Source organism: Tenrec ecaudatus, chromosome 3 (genome assembly GCF_050624435.1).
Source record: "Tenrec ecaudatus isolate mTenEca1 chromosome 3, mTenEca1.hap1, whole genome shotgun sequence".
NCBI classification, from domain to species: Eukaryota; Metazoa; Chordata; class Mammalia; order Afrosoricida; family Tenrecidae; genus Tenrec; species Tenrec ecaudatus.
The window spans coordinates 44,500,108-44,511,484 of record NC_134532.1 but is presented as its reverse complement, the minus strand read 5'-3'; the positions used below and the strand labels follow the sequence as shown (position 1 = coordinate 44,511,484).

General features: G+C 41.4%; 1 non-coding gene across 1 annotated transcript; it reads right to left on the bottom strand.

The window, feature by feature from the left end:
* Nucleotides 1–561: 561 nt before the first annotated feature.
* Nucleotides 562–752, bottom strand: LOC142443896 (U2 spliceosomal RNA). The gene has a single exon (XR_012783622.1). It is a non-coding gene; the product is annotated as a U2 spliceosomal RNA (small nuclear RNA).
* Nucleotides 753–11,377: the final 10,625 nt, after the last annotated feature.

The following is an 11,377-nucleotide window of genomic DNA, read 5'->3' as shown; positions in this document are numbered from 1 at the left end:
TTTATCTGAATTCATCTAATGTCCCATTCAATACCTTATGGACATTGGTCTGTCCTTGATAGTCAATGATCCACAAGATTTTTACTTTCCCAATCTTTAGTGTGGCCAGGATTGTTTATCATTGCTATTGAAACAGCAAGTGAAAAAGCAGAATTTGGACTCACAATGAAAAGTAGTCAGTGATCATCAGGCAACCACGGAAAAAAAGGACTTAAAAGACTTTTGACAGAGGACAATTTCTATTGGACACTGAGATAGAATGAATTTCTCTGCCATGGGAATGTGTTCCTTATCAACTCTGGAAGAAAGCATATTGCAATTTAAAAACCAGCAACAACAGTTTCTTCCCTCTTTTCTCTTGTCCCAAGTCTTAGTCTGCTTCTTAACTTATGTCTATTTGTCTAAGCGTTTTACTATGCTGCTCTCAGTTTCCAGCATAATTGATAAAGTGACTTATGGGGAAGGTCGGTGGGGTGTGGGGGAGGTTCTTGGGTTCTTGAATCAAAATTTGGTCTATATGGAGCAACAAAAATTTTCTTTCTTTCTTTCTTTTTTTTTTTTTTTTGGTGCACCGTTCCTGGAAGCACTGCAATACCAGGTCGATGCGTGGAGTGGACGGAGTAAGCTCCTATTCCAACTCCCTGCTCCAAAAATCCATTTAATATATTGTCCTCGGATAGAGAACATATCAGATATTAAACTGATAAGAACAGATACTACACTTGATCTTAGCCAAAAGGCCGAGAAGCGATCATAGAATGCAAAAACAGTATTGTAATATATTTTTTCAAATTTCAACATAAGTACAATTTACAAATATAACACATTAAAATTATGTATAGTATTATTTTTTTCTTGGACACATTTCTCATTTGATTGAAGTTTTTGAGTAGATTGCTGTCGTTGTTTAAAAGGTCATGAAATTTTTCCCAAGAATTTGTAAAATTATGTCACACATGAAATTGCTTTCAAAGTCTCAACACTTAATTGTGATTTTTCTGATGTACACACTTTATTTTAACATAGAAAAAACACATTCAGTCGCAGCATTAGTTCCTGGTAAGGACAGCAGGTATTTCACAATTTATAGTGCATTATTGTATGGAACATGGTTTGTTTCAAAATGTTGAAATATTTCTAACCATTTGTTCTCTATTGTGAGTTTTGCTGATGCCCAAGGTTTAAACTTTTCCTTATCAATATATTTTTAATAATAATACCTCATTAAAAAGATCGTTTTCGGAAATAATACTATATGGGAAATTTTGAGTAATATGATCGAATGATTTTTGCACATAATTCCATTTAAGTTCTTGTTTTAATGAAACCCAATGAAAATGTTCAATATCATTATAATGTACTGTCCACTCTTCTAAATAATCTATGCAGTTACTATAGAACTTTTCAGCGTGATTCATGATATTTGCACGATTTATCGCACACCGTGCTCTTCTAGTTGGCTTATACTATTATGGATTGTTAACGGAAGAAAAATATTCTCTAACTGCTCTTGCCACTGAAATTCTAAATTATTAACTTCATTTGCTACTTCGATTACCAAAATTTTGTCACCTTTAATAAGTTTTATAGTATTTTGAAAAAGAGCTGCTTGATTGTGTGAAAACTCTAGCCAAATGTTTGAAGATTCCTTTTAAAAAAATTCTTCTAAAATTCTAGGACATTTATCCTGTGATAGAAAGTAAGATTTCAAAGGATCATATATTTTCAAAATTCTTTTGACAGCGGGCAAAACAGCTAACCAGCACGTTTTACTGTATCCAAGTATTTTCAGATATTCGACTTCTGCAGTTTCACAAAACCCTTTAAGCATTTTAATGTGCACATCGTATATATAGCAATAAGAATATATTTTATATATATATATATATATTTTTACATATTTTTAGGGGCTCATACAACTCTTATCACAATCCATACATATACATACATCAATTGTATAAAGCTATAAAGCACATCTATACATTCTTTGCCCTAATCACTTTCAAAGCCTTTGCTCTCCACTTAAGCCCTTTGCATCAAGTCCTCTTTTTTCCCCCTCCCTCCCTGATCCCCCCTCCCTCATGAGCCCTTGATAATTTATAGATTGTTATTTTGTCATATCTTGCCCTATCTGGAGTCTTCCTTCCCCCCCTTCTCTGCTGTCCCTCTCCCAGGGAGGAGGTCACATGTGGATCCTTGTAATCAGTTCCCCCTTTCCAAGCCACTCATCCTCCACTCTCCCAGCATCGCCCCTCACACCCCTGGTCCTGAAGGTATCTTCCACCCTGGATTCCCTGTGCCTCCAGCTCCCATATGCACCAGTGTACAACCTCTGCCCTATCCAGTCCTGCAAGGTAGAATTCGGATCATGGTAGTTGTGGGGAGGAAGCATGCAGGATCTGGGGGAAAGCTGTGTTCTTCATCGGTACTACATCACACCCTGACTCCTCTCCTAACCCTCTCTATGAGGGAATCTCCAGTGACCGACAAATGGGCCTTGGGTCTCCACTCTGCACATCCCCCTTCATTCACCATGGTGTGTGTGTGTATATATTCTTTTTTTTTTTTTTTTTTTTTGCATGTTGCCTTATACCTGGTCCCTTTGGCACCTTGTGATCGCACATGTGGGCATTGTTTCTTTTGAGCTAGATGGCCGCTTGTTTATCTTTAAGCCTTTAAGACCCCAGACGCTATAAGGTGATTCCTCAGTCACTTTAAAAATGGGTCTCTTACAATCCTTGTCTTACAATCCTCACAGCTGTGCATAGGGCCAGGAAAGACAATTAATATACATCAACCATATCAACACTGTGGGGGGAGGTCAGATGCTTACAGACATCCTCCCTGAAGAAAGTCAGTCACCAACCAGTAAGCCCAGCTCCCTGCTATTAAAGACAATGGACACCTGCAGTCACCTATTTGGTTCCTGTAGGTGGAGTTCACACCCTACTGATAATGGTTCCTATGGAGATCCAGAGAACAGATCATCCTAAATCTAGGATCCGCCCATCTTGTCACATGTATACCCCAATCCCTCTCTTCCTGTCTCTTCCTGTTGGGTGTATGTCCCTAGACCACCCCTTCTCACTGCTGTATAACCTATAGGGCAAATTCTTCCTGTGACGTATGTCTTTACCTGTAATCAGTGGGCTTGCATGCCCCCAAAAGGTATATAGGCCTGGATTAGCAGTGATCTCTCTCTCTCTCTCTCTATGTCTCTCTCTCTCTCTCTTTCTCTCTGCTCTTCTCTTCTCTCCCATCCTCCCTCCCTTTCCCCTTGTCCTTCTGTCTTCCTTCCCTTCCCCCTCTCTCCATGTGGATCACCAAGAGGCACTGAGGTGAGCAATGCTACCATGAAATGTGTGTCTGACTCTATTATTTGACTCTCTCTTCTAGCTCTCATGTTCTTGATGACTTTAATATAATACTTATATATCTCAACCATGCAATTGTTCTTACTGAACCCATGATTACTTGTGGGGGGCTGGCACCCCCCAACTCATACCATACAACACAATTTTAATTTTATACAAAATAAAAGGAATATTTTCTTCATCTCTTGGATACTCAAGTACAATTTAACTTCCATTTGGAGCTTACCCACGTGTGAGGACCACGAAAATAAACCACTACAGCACCTGCTTGCTTTTGGACTATTTTTATAAGGACACTACCTGCTGTGGTAAAGATGAAACATTATGGTTTATAAAATATAAAAAACAAAAGCCTAAGGAGCTTTTACTCTGCTCCCTATGGTTCTATGAGTCAGAATTCACATGACAGCTCTGACTTTATTGTTCTTTTAAATGCATTCTCTTATGCCATATAAGTAAAACCTTAGAGTTTTTGTGTATTTGCAAACCAGAGACAAATACAAGAGATAAATCACTGCAACCGTGGTGCTTGGTAGAGGGGAAGCAAACAAGAGGAAAACTTTTTAGATTGACAAAGGCTAAAACAACGGGCTCAAATATAAGAACAATCTGAGGCTGATCCAGGACAGGACAGTGTTTCTCCCTGTGGCACATGGGGTCACTATGATTTGGAACTCACTGAGTGACCCCTAACGACCACCTCCCTTGTATAAGTACTGAAATGTTAGAGTGCTTCTTCTTTAAATAAGCAATAAAGTAATAATCATTCTAGAATCATTGTTGAAAATATATAATCATGATTTTAATATATATACCTGCAAGATGAAGCAATAATCAAGGACAAAATTGAACAAGGGTAGTAGATTGGTATGAGAAACTTTATTTATTTATTACTTTAATGCCTGAGGAACTACAAAAGAAAATTTTAAGACTACAGAGTATATAGGGTAAAATTATTTATAAAACACACCACAACAGGATATATTATACTGGTGTTTTAATACTAAAGCAACATATTTCATGATTACACAATTTTATTGGATTAGAAGAGTGATTAGATCATATATCAGAGCAGTGTATATCTACATTTGTGGAAATGGGATGGATTGAGTTTGAGAGCACCTGTCCTTGACTTTGAGTTCATATTTCAACTTGACTCAGTGGGATTATTACCAGGGACGCAAATATGATTCAGTATTATAAAAACTATTATGTAACCAACTACATAAACAGACTAAGGATAAGAAACATACGATCATATTAATAGGTGCAGAAAGGGCATTTGACAATATCTAACACCCATTCCTGATAAAAACACTCAATGACACAGAAGTAGCTAGGAGAGACCTCAACATATGAAATGTATTAAAGGAAACACTGTCCGTGAAGGACAATTTGTTGACTGGAACTTGCTGAAAATAAGACACTTATTCACACAGAAAGTTTCATCGAAAGAGTCATACAGAACCCACAGATTATGGGGAAATAGATCTTTAGCAGTGAGGAGAGGGAGAGAGCTGGGGAGGAGAAGGAGAGGAAGAGGAGATGACAACTGGACAACTGTGGCATTTTCAGGAATTCCCATCTTGATGCTCACTGGGCATGCATCAAGGGACAGGAGTCTCGGGTGCGTGTTGTAGCACAGGGAGCAGGACCTGAAATCCGTGTCTGAGGATGAAGCAGGTTGAGAAGGGTCTCCCCGTTGTGCCTCTTGATTCTACAGGGCTTAGGCCTGTTCTTTGAGTTGGGTGGTTGAGAGGCGTTCAGGTGGACGCCAGAATTGAGGTGGTCAAGTGCAGCAGATGGAATCAGATCCTATCAAGTGAAGTGGGTGTCTCTGTGGCCCTAGGTGCTGGAGTGTCTCTCAGGGGTAATTTCCACTTGGAAAGTATGCCTTCCACCCACCACTTTTCTTACAGTTTGTCTTTCTGTCTGGGCTTGTGTGTTGCTGTGATTCAAAAGCAAACGCGTTTCAAATACAAGCAGGAGCACCCAAATGGCACAGGTTTCTGCAGGATTTCCAGACTAAGAAGAAACTAAGAATGGATCCTTAGCCCTGAGCCTCACCTCCAGGCCCCTCCCTCCAGGCCCCTCCCTCCAGGCCCCTCCCTCCAGGCCCCTCCCTCCAGGCCCCTCCCTCCAGGCCCCTCCCTCCAGGCCCCTCCCTCCAGGCCGCCCTCATTATCTCCAGGCCCCGCCCCTTCGCACAGACACCACCCCACCCCCTCCCCAGGTGATAAGAGTTTCCTGCTGACTCCATTTCCTCTGAGTGAGAAGGATCCTGTGAGCATCCATGAGTTTCTAAGGGTAAGTGAGTTTCTGTGTTTCTGGGCTGATCCCAGGCACGGAATCCCCGCAGGCCTGGCGTCCCCAACTGTGTCTGGGTTCCAGGGGAAATTACAGTTCCCGCACCCTGTCCGCCAGTGTTCCAGCTCACTGCGACCCCTGGGACAATTCCTGTTAAATCCTTTCTGAGCTGGCTACAGGCCTCAGCCTTTGGGGCTGGGAATACTCGGGCGTCTTTTTTTTGCTCAGAGCTCCTCCTGCACCCTCAGCTCTACCCCAGAAAGACGTGATTGGGGGTGGGTTCTTGCCTGGGGTGGCTCCCTTCCATGTCAGGTCGCGGGCATGAGAGCATGGGGACCCCAGAGTGGCCTTTACTGAAAGGAGAGGCAGCCTTGCAGTCATCAGGCCACCCCACTGATGACCGAGGTCTGTATTAGAGCTTAACTTCTCAGCACCTTGCTTTGCAAAAGGGCACCAGAGCAGTGACAGCCCCAAATCCCCGCATAGATAAGTCCTCATGTGGATTGCAGAGCCCCACATAGAATAAGCCTCCACTGAATGCTTTCTGCCCAGGAAACAAGGTAGTAGGTAGTCTGGCCCTCAGGCAGAGGGCTTTGGGGTGTGGCTGACCTTCACCTCCCCACTCAGACCAGGGAGGGGCAGTCTCTCTTGGAGGTTTGCCTGTGTGTGTGCCCTTGATGGCGGTCACCAAACTGGAGACAGTACAGGGGGTCTCCTAGACAGGGAGCCATGTGCTATCCCCCTTGCCTGGACTGCATTGGTCAGGAGGCCCTGGACCCATCTTCTAAACCCGCTATCTAAGGATGGAATGTCTGTCAGTGTGATGGACTGATTGGCCACCAATCATGCTTTTGTGACAATTTCCTTTGCCCTCCCCCTCCCCCACACCTTCTTCATCTCACATCTGAATTGGGAACCAGGGAAGCCATTTCCACTTCCTGTTGGTGGTGAATTCCCTCATCCAGAGGATGTGTGTGTGTCTTTGCGTTGTCTTTGTCTCATAGATTTAATAAATGTTCTCTTTGAGCTCTATTTGAAGAGGATCTCCTCTTTACCCTGATCTTGACTGCATGTCCCTCAACCATTTCTGCCCATCGGAGGCTAGCTTGTGCTCTGCTTTAGACTGTAAAATGGAATTCCAATCTCAAATATCATTTAGGGTTAACATTTATTAAGTCTTACAAGAGACAAAGCCTCTTCCCCCAGCATTCTGGGAAGCAGGTCTGCAGAAAACCAACATGATTTATTCACAGAGACATCCTGACTCAAGGCCTTGCAGCTGTAGCGCTAAAAGCGTTCCCCTTATCAACACATACTCCTTGACCTAGCTCCTTGGATTGTGGAATCTGCCTGCAATTTCTTTCCCTGCCTAAATAAAGCCTTTCTTAACTTCACATTCCTGGCTGAATTCAATCTCTGCTCTGCAACTCAGTTTTCACCTCTCAGGGTGCTCTATCTCTAATAGAGCTCCTGAGATTTGTGTGCTGCTGCTGTAGCTTTCTTTCCACTTGGAGTGTGAAGAGTCCCACGTGGGGATGTTTCCCCTAATAAGCCTCACCTCAGAGATTGGTTGTGTTAATGGCTCATCTCTCTAACACTGCGCTCTTCCACCCCTGCCAACACCCCGTTATCATCCCTCTTCGCTCTTAGAGTATTGCTGGCCCAGATTTAATATCCACTAATTTTCTTAATAGAGAATTTTGGTTTCCCTTGTCATCCTTTTGATTTGCAGAATCTAGCAATTATTTTATTTATTTTCAGGTCCTTCTCTGTATTAATCTGGAGAAATAATAGATTTTCTTCACCTGTAGTGTTTCAGTGTTGAAAATCCACCGGGCAGTTCTACACTACCCTATAGTGTCACTATGTGTGAGAATTGGTATATTTTAGTGGCACATGCCCTCAAGATCAGCACTTTTTAAAAAATTTGAGTTATTTTCACAGTTACATAGAATTTAAATCGGTCATTTGTCCTAGTGGATACAGAAAACGTTTTGAAATATCCTGGTGTTTATTAATTAACCAGTTGAATTTAGCTTTGTATTTTCTTGCTTATGCTTAATTGAGTTGGTCCCCATCCCCCACCCCACCCCTCTCCCCACATGACTGATTTTGAAATCATTAATGGTGGACATACATCCACATCCTAAGGGCTGCATACTTAAGTCTCATTTGCTAACCTGCTGACACTCATCTCTCTACTTTTCCATTACTTAAGCTTGCTATTTCTACATTGGTCCCCAGACCCACTAGATTCAAAATTTTAGTGGGCTGTTGCCTATGCCCATATTGAATACCTGCAGGAAGTTTCCTAGCTGCTCCATCCTGCCTCGTCAGCCTGTGTAGTTGTGATTGGAGGCGGAAAGTGTTCCCACCTGTCCAGGGTTTGTTGCTTTATAAACCAGAGTTCGAGTAGTGTGCTTGGGGCCCGGATGTATGGAACCCTAGCTGTTTTCTGGTGGCCAGCTCCAGTAAAGCTTTTGATTTCATCCTTTTCTGTGTGGCCCTGATTAGTCTTCAGACCTGGATATAACAGTTTCTTGGAACCAAATTCTAAGTATATAAATTATTTTTATCCTTTTGATTTATTTTTTTCATAAGTTAGCTGTCTTTTCAATCTGTTTGCATTTCTGTACAAGAAATGTGTCCTACTAGTAGCTCTTCATTTTTAAAATTGTGTCATAATTATTTCTAATATAAGGCAACATCCAAATATATAACTCTTATATATAGTAAGATAGGATCTTATTTGAAATAAGATACCATTTTCTATGTGTCCGTGCATGGTAATGCTTAAATGTTCTAGTCTTTTATCCATATGTTCTTGATAAGAGGCTTGTTTTGTCCACTGCACTACGGTGGATTCTGTGAGTGATGCCATAGCACCTTAAACTCCTCCTTGGGGTTTCTAGACTATAATCGTGTGTTACCAGATGGCCACCTCATAGAACACAACTGCTTTCATTTCATGGACCTCCCAGTCCTTTAACCACTGGAGCAGTGGGGCTTCTTCACGGACTAACTTAGATAGGCCACACTGACATGCTATTCATTATAGACATGGTGATTCTTAATGGGAATTGTGTTTGTTTCTGATTTAGTCATATTTTCAACACAATATCCATGTGCATACATAGACAGGATATGCGCTCATCATGTTCCATTTCCCCTTTGGTTAGGTGCCATGGATTTAGTTCCATATCATGGCTATGTCATGTGTTATAGAGCAGAACAGTTCCATATTGTTTCTCGAACATCATGATAGTGGAGGCAGATCTGTTCTTACACCATAATGCAGGCTGAGTTTACCTCATCAATCCTCAGTGGAACAGTCCAATCTGCTGGTGCCACCTAGAAACATTCATTGTCCCTAACCCCCCAAAACTAACTCACTGCCACCAAGTCAATTCTGACTCATAGTGTTCCTCTATAGGTGTCTGAGATCTATAAAGGAGCAATCAGCCTCATATTTTTCTTTTAGATCTGCTGGTGGGGTTGAACTGCCAGCCTTGAGGGTAGCAAATGAAGCCAGAATTCATTTTTCCCCCTGGGAATGAGTCAAATCAAGCAGATGCCATCAAATCCACACCAACTCCTGGAGACTCCTGGTGTGTCAGAGCACAGGGATGTTGCAGAGGTGTTTCAGTGACTGGTTTCTCAAAGTGCCTCACTCAGACTTTCTTCCCTGGAGACTCTGATGAGACACCAACTTCCAATCTCTCCATGAACACCTATCCATGTTAACCATCTGTAATGCTCAGGGACATCAAAAACGAAGCAAGGCACACATGCATGCATGTATACACACTTAGGAAAGCCAGAACCTCTGTAAGTTGGAAATCTTTTAGAGAAGAAAAACTCTAAAGTAAAAAATGAGTTTGAGTTTCTAATTATAACATGAGAAACCACAGAGTTGAATTTGTAAAATTTGCAGGACCCAGAAAAATAAAGTCATTCTGTTAATTTTCAACTATCAAGTTTGTATGTGAATTCTACAAATATACTGTAACCTAACTGGTCTCTTTACCATAGCTAGAGATTAAAATTAATATCAACTTTAATAGATCTTCAAGAGAGGTGTTATATGTAAATAGCTTAATATTCTTCCTGAATTTTCATGGAAGATGAACAGGTATCCTAAAGATTTTTAAGATGTACAATATTTGAGAAATTATTACAAATGTATTACATTATTCTGTTTAGCATAATCTATTAGGAACAGCTATGCAGTAGCTTCAAAAATTTCATGGATAAATTCCATTATCTTTATTCCATTTTTCATGACCTTTTTGAAAGCCCCTTGTGCTTTCATGAATATGGCATGAATGATTGGCTACCAATGAGCTCCTTGTATCTCAATTAGGTAATAGTTTGGTAAATATCAATCATTTTGCCTACTATATGATTCTATATGGTGACCATATGTGGTTTCAGAGTAAAATTATATTCCATAAGATTTTCATTGGCTAACTTCAGAAGTTGGCTGATTTCTTCTAAGGCTGCCTTCAGTCTCTAATCTTTTGTTTGGTAGCTGAGCACTCAGTTGCTCTCACTACTCAGGGACTGCATTTAAGGACCTGCATCTTGAAGTGTGAGTGCTTGCAGGCAGAGCCCTGTGTGGCCTGATGTCTCAGGAATTAGCTTCCCTTACAAATTGGTGGGCCTTTGTGGGGCTGCTTTTCTTTTTCTGTAGGTCTTTCATGTGTTCCTATAATGATACTTTATTGCATATGGGGTATATGAAGAAAGGAACGCTTTTGTCACAGTGGGTTAAAAATTGGGCTGCTGACTGCAAGGGCAGCTGTGCACACTCACCAGAAATGTGCAGAGAAGATGAGTCTGCCTGCTCCAGAAAAGATGTGCAGGCGTGGGAGTCCTACAGGGAGTTCTGCTCTGTGTGATAGCTCTGCTGTGAGTTGGACCAGATGTGGTGGCAGGGAGTTATGTGTGGACAACGCCAGCCCTTGTTCTTGACCCCTTATTAGCTATTTGAGGCTAAATGCAATTAGATTCATGTTTTTGTGGACTCTTGTGAAGTGCAAAAAAAATTTGTGACAGTTTTGGGAACTGATTATTTGTGGAGGAGAGTTGTTTTGGAACATGCTACTTTTTTATTGATTTTAGTCTTGTTTGCATTTCTTCATTGAAGTATCAGTGATACACCTTTCTGACATCTTTATCCTTATTAAAATTTATTTGGTCAACCTGGGGTTTGCCTATCCTTAAAACATAACAAGTACACCCCCACCTGATGCCCTGTGGTCTGGTATTTTGTCCTCCTGGAGCAAAGTCTTTTGGGCTATCCCTTAGTTAAGTCCATCACGTCCTTCAAATCACTGTTAACAATGAATTCAATTGATTAGACTAGTAAGGGCAGATGATTAAAACCACCACTGAACAAAAGGGCCCCATAGGCAGGTACAGAGAATGATTTCACAGTGGAAATCAGCTGAGCGAGTACCTATGTTCACCTCCCTTCTGTTTTGAGGACAGATGTTTGCTCTGGGCCCTAACTAGACTAATTAATTCGAGGCATTTAAGAGAATGCCTTTCTTGATGTTAGTTGCCATCTAGTTTTCTCACTGTTGCTTTATAACAACAGTGTGAACCCATGGTGAGGTAGTGGGCTATGTGTTGAGTTGGTGAGGTAGTGGGCTGTGTGTTGAGTTGGTGATGTAGTGTGCTATGTGTTGAGT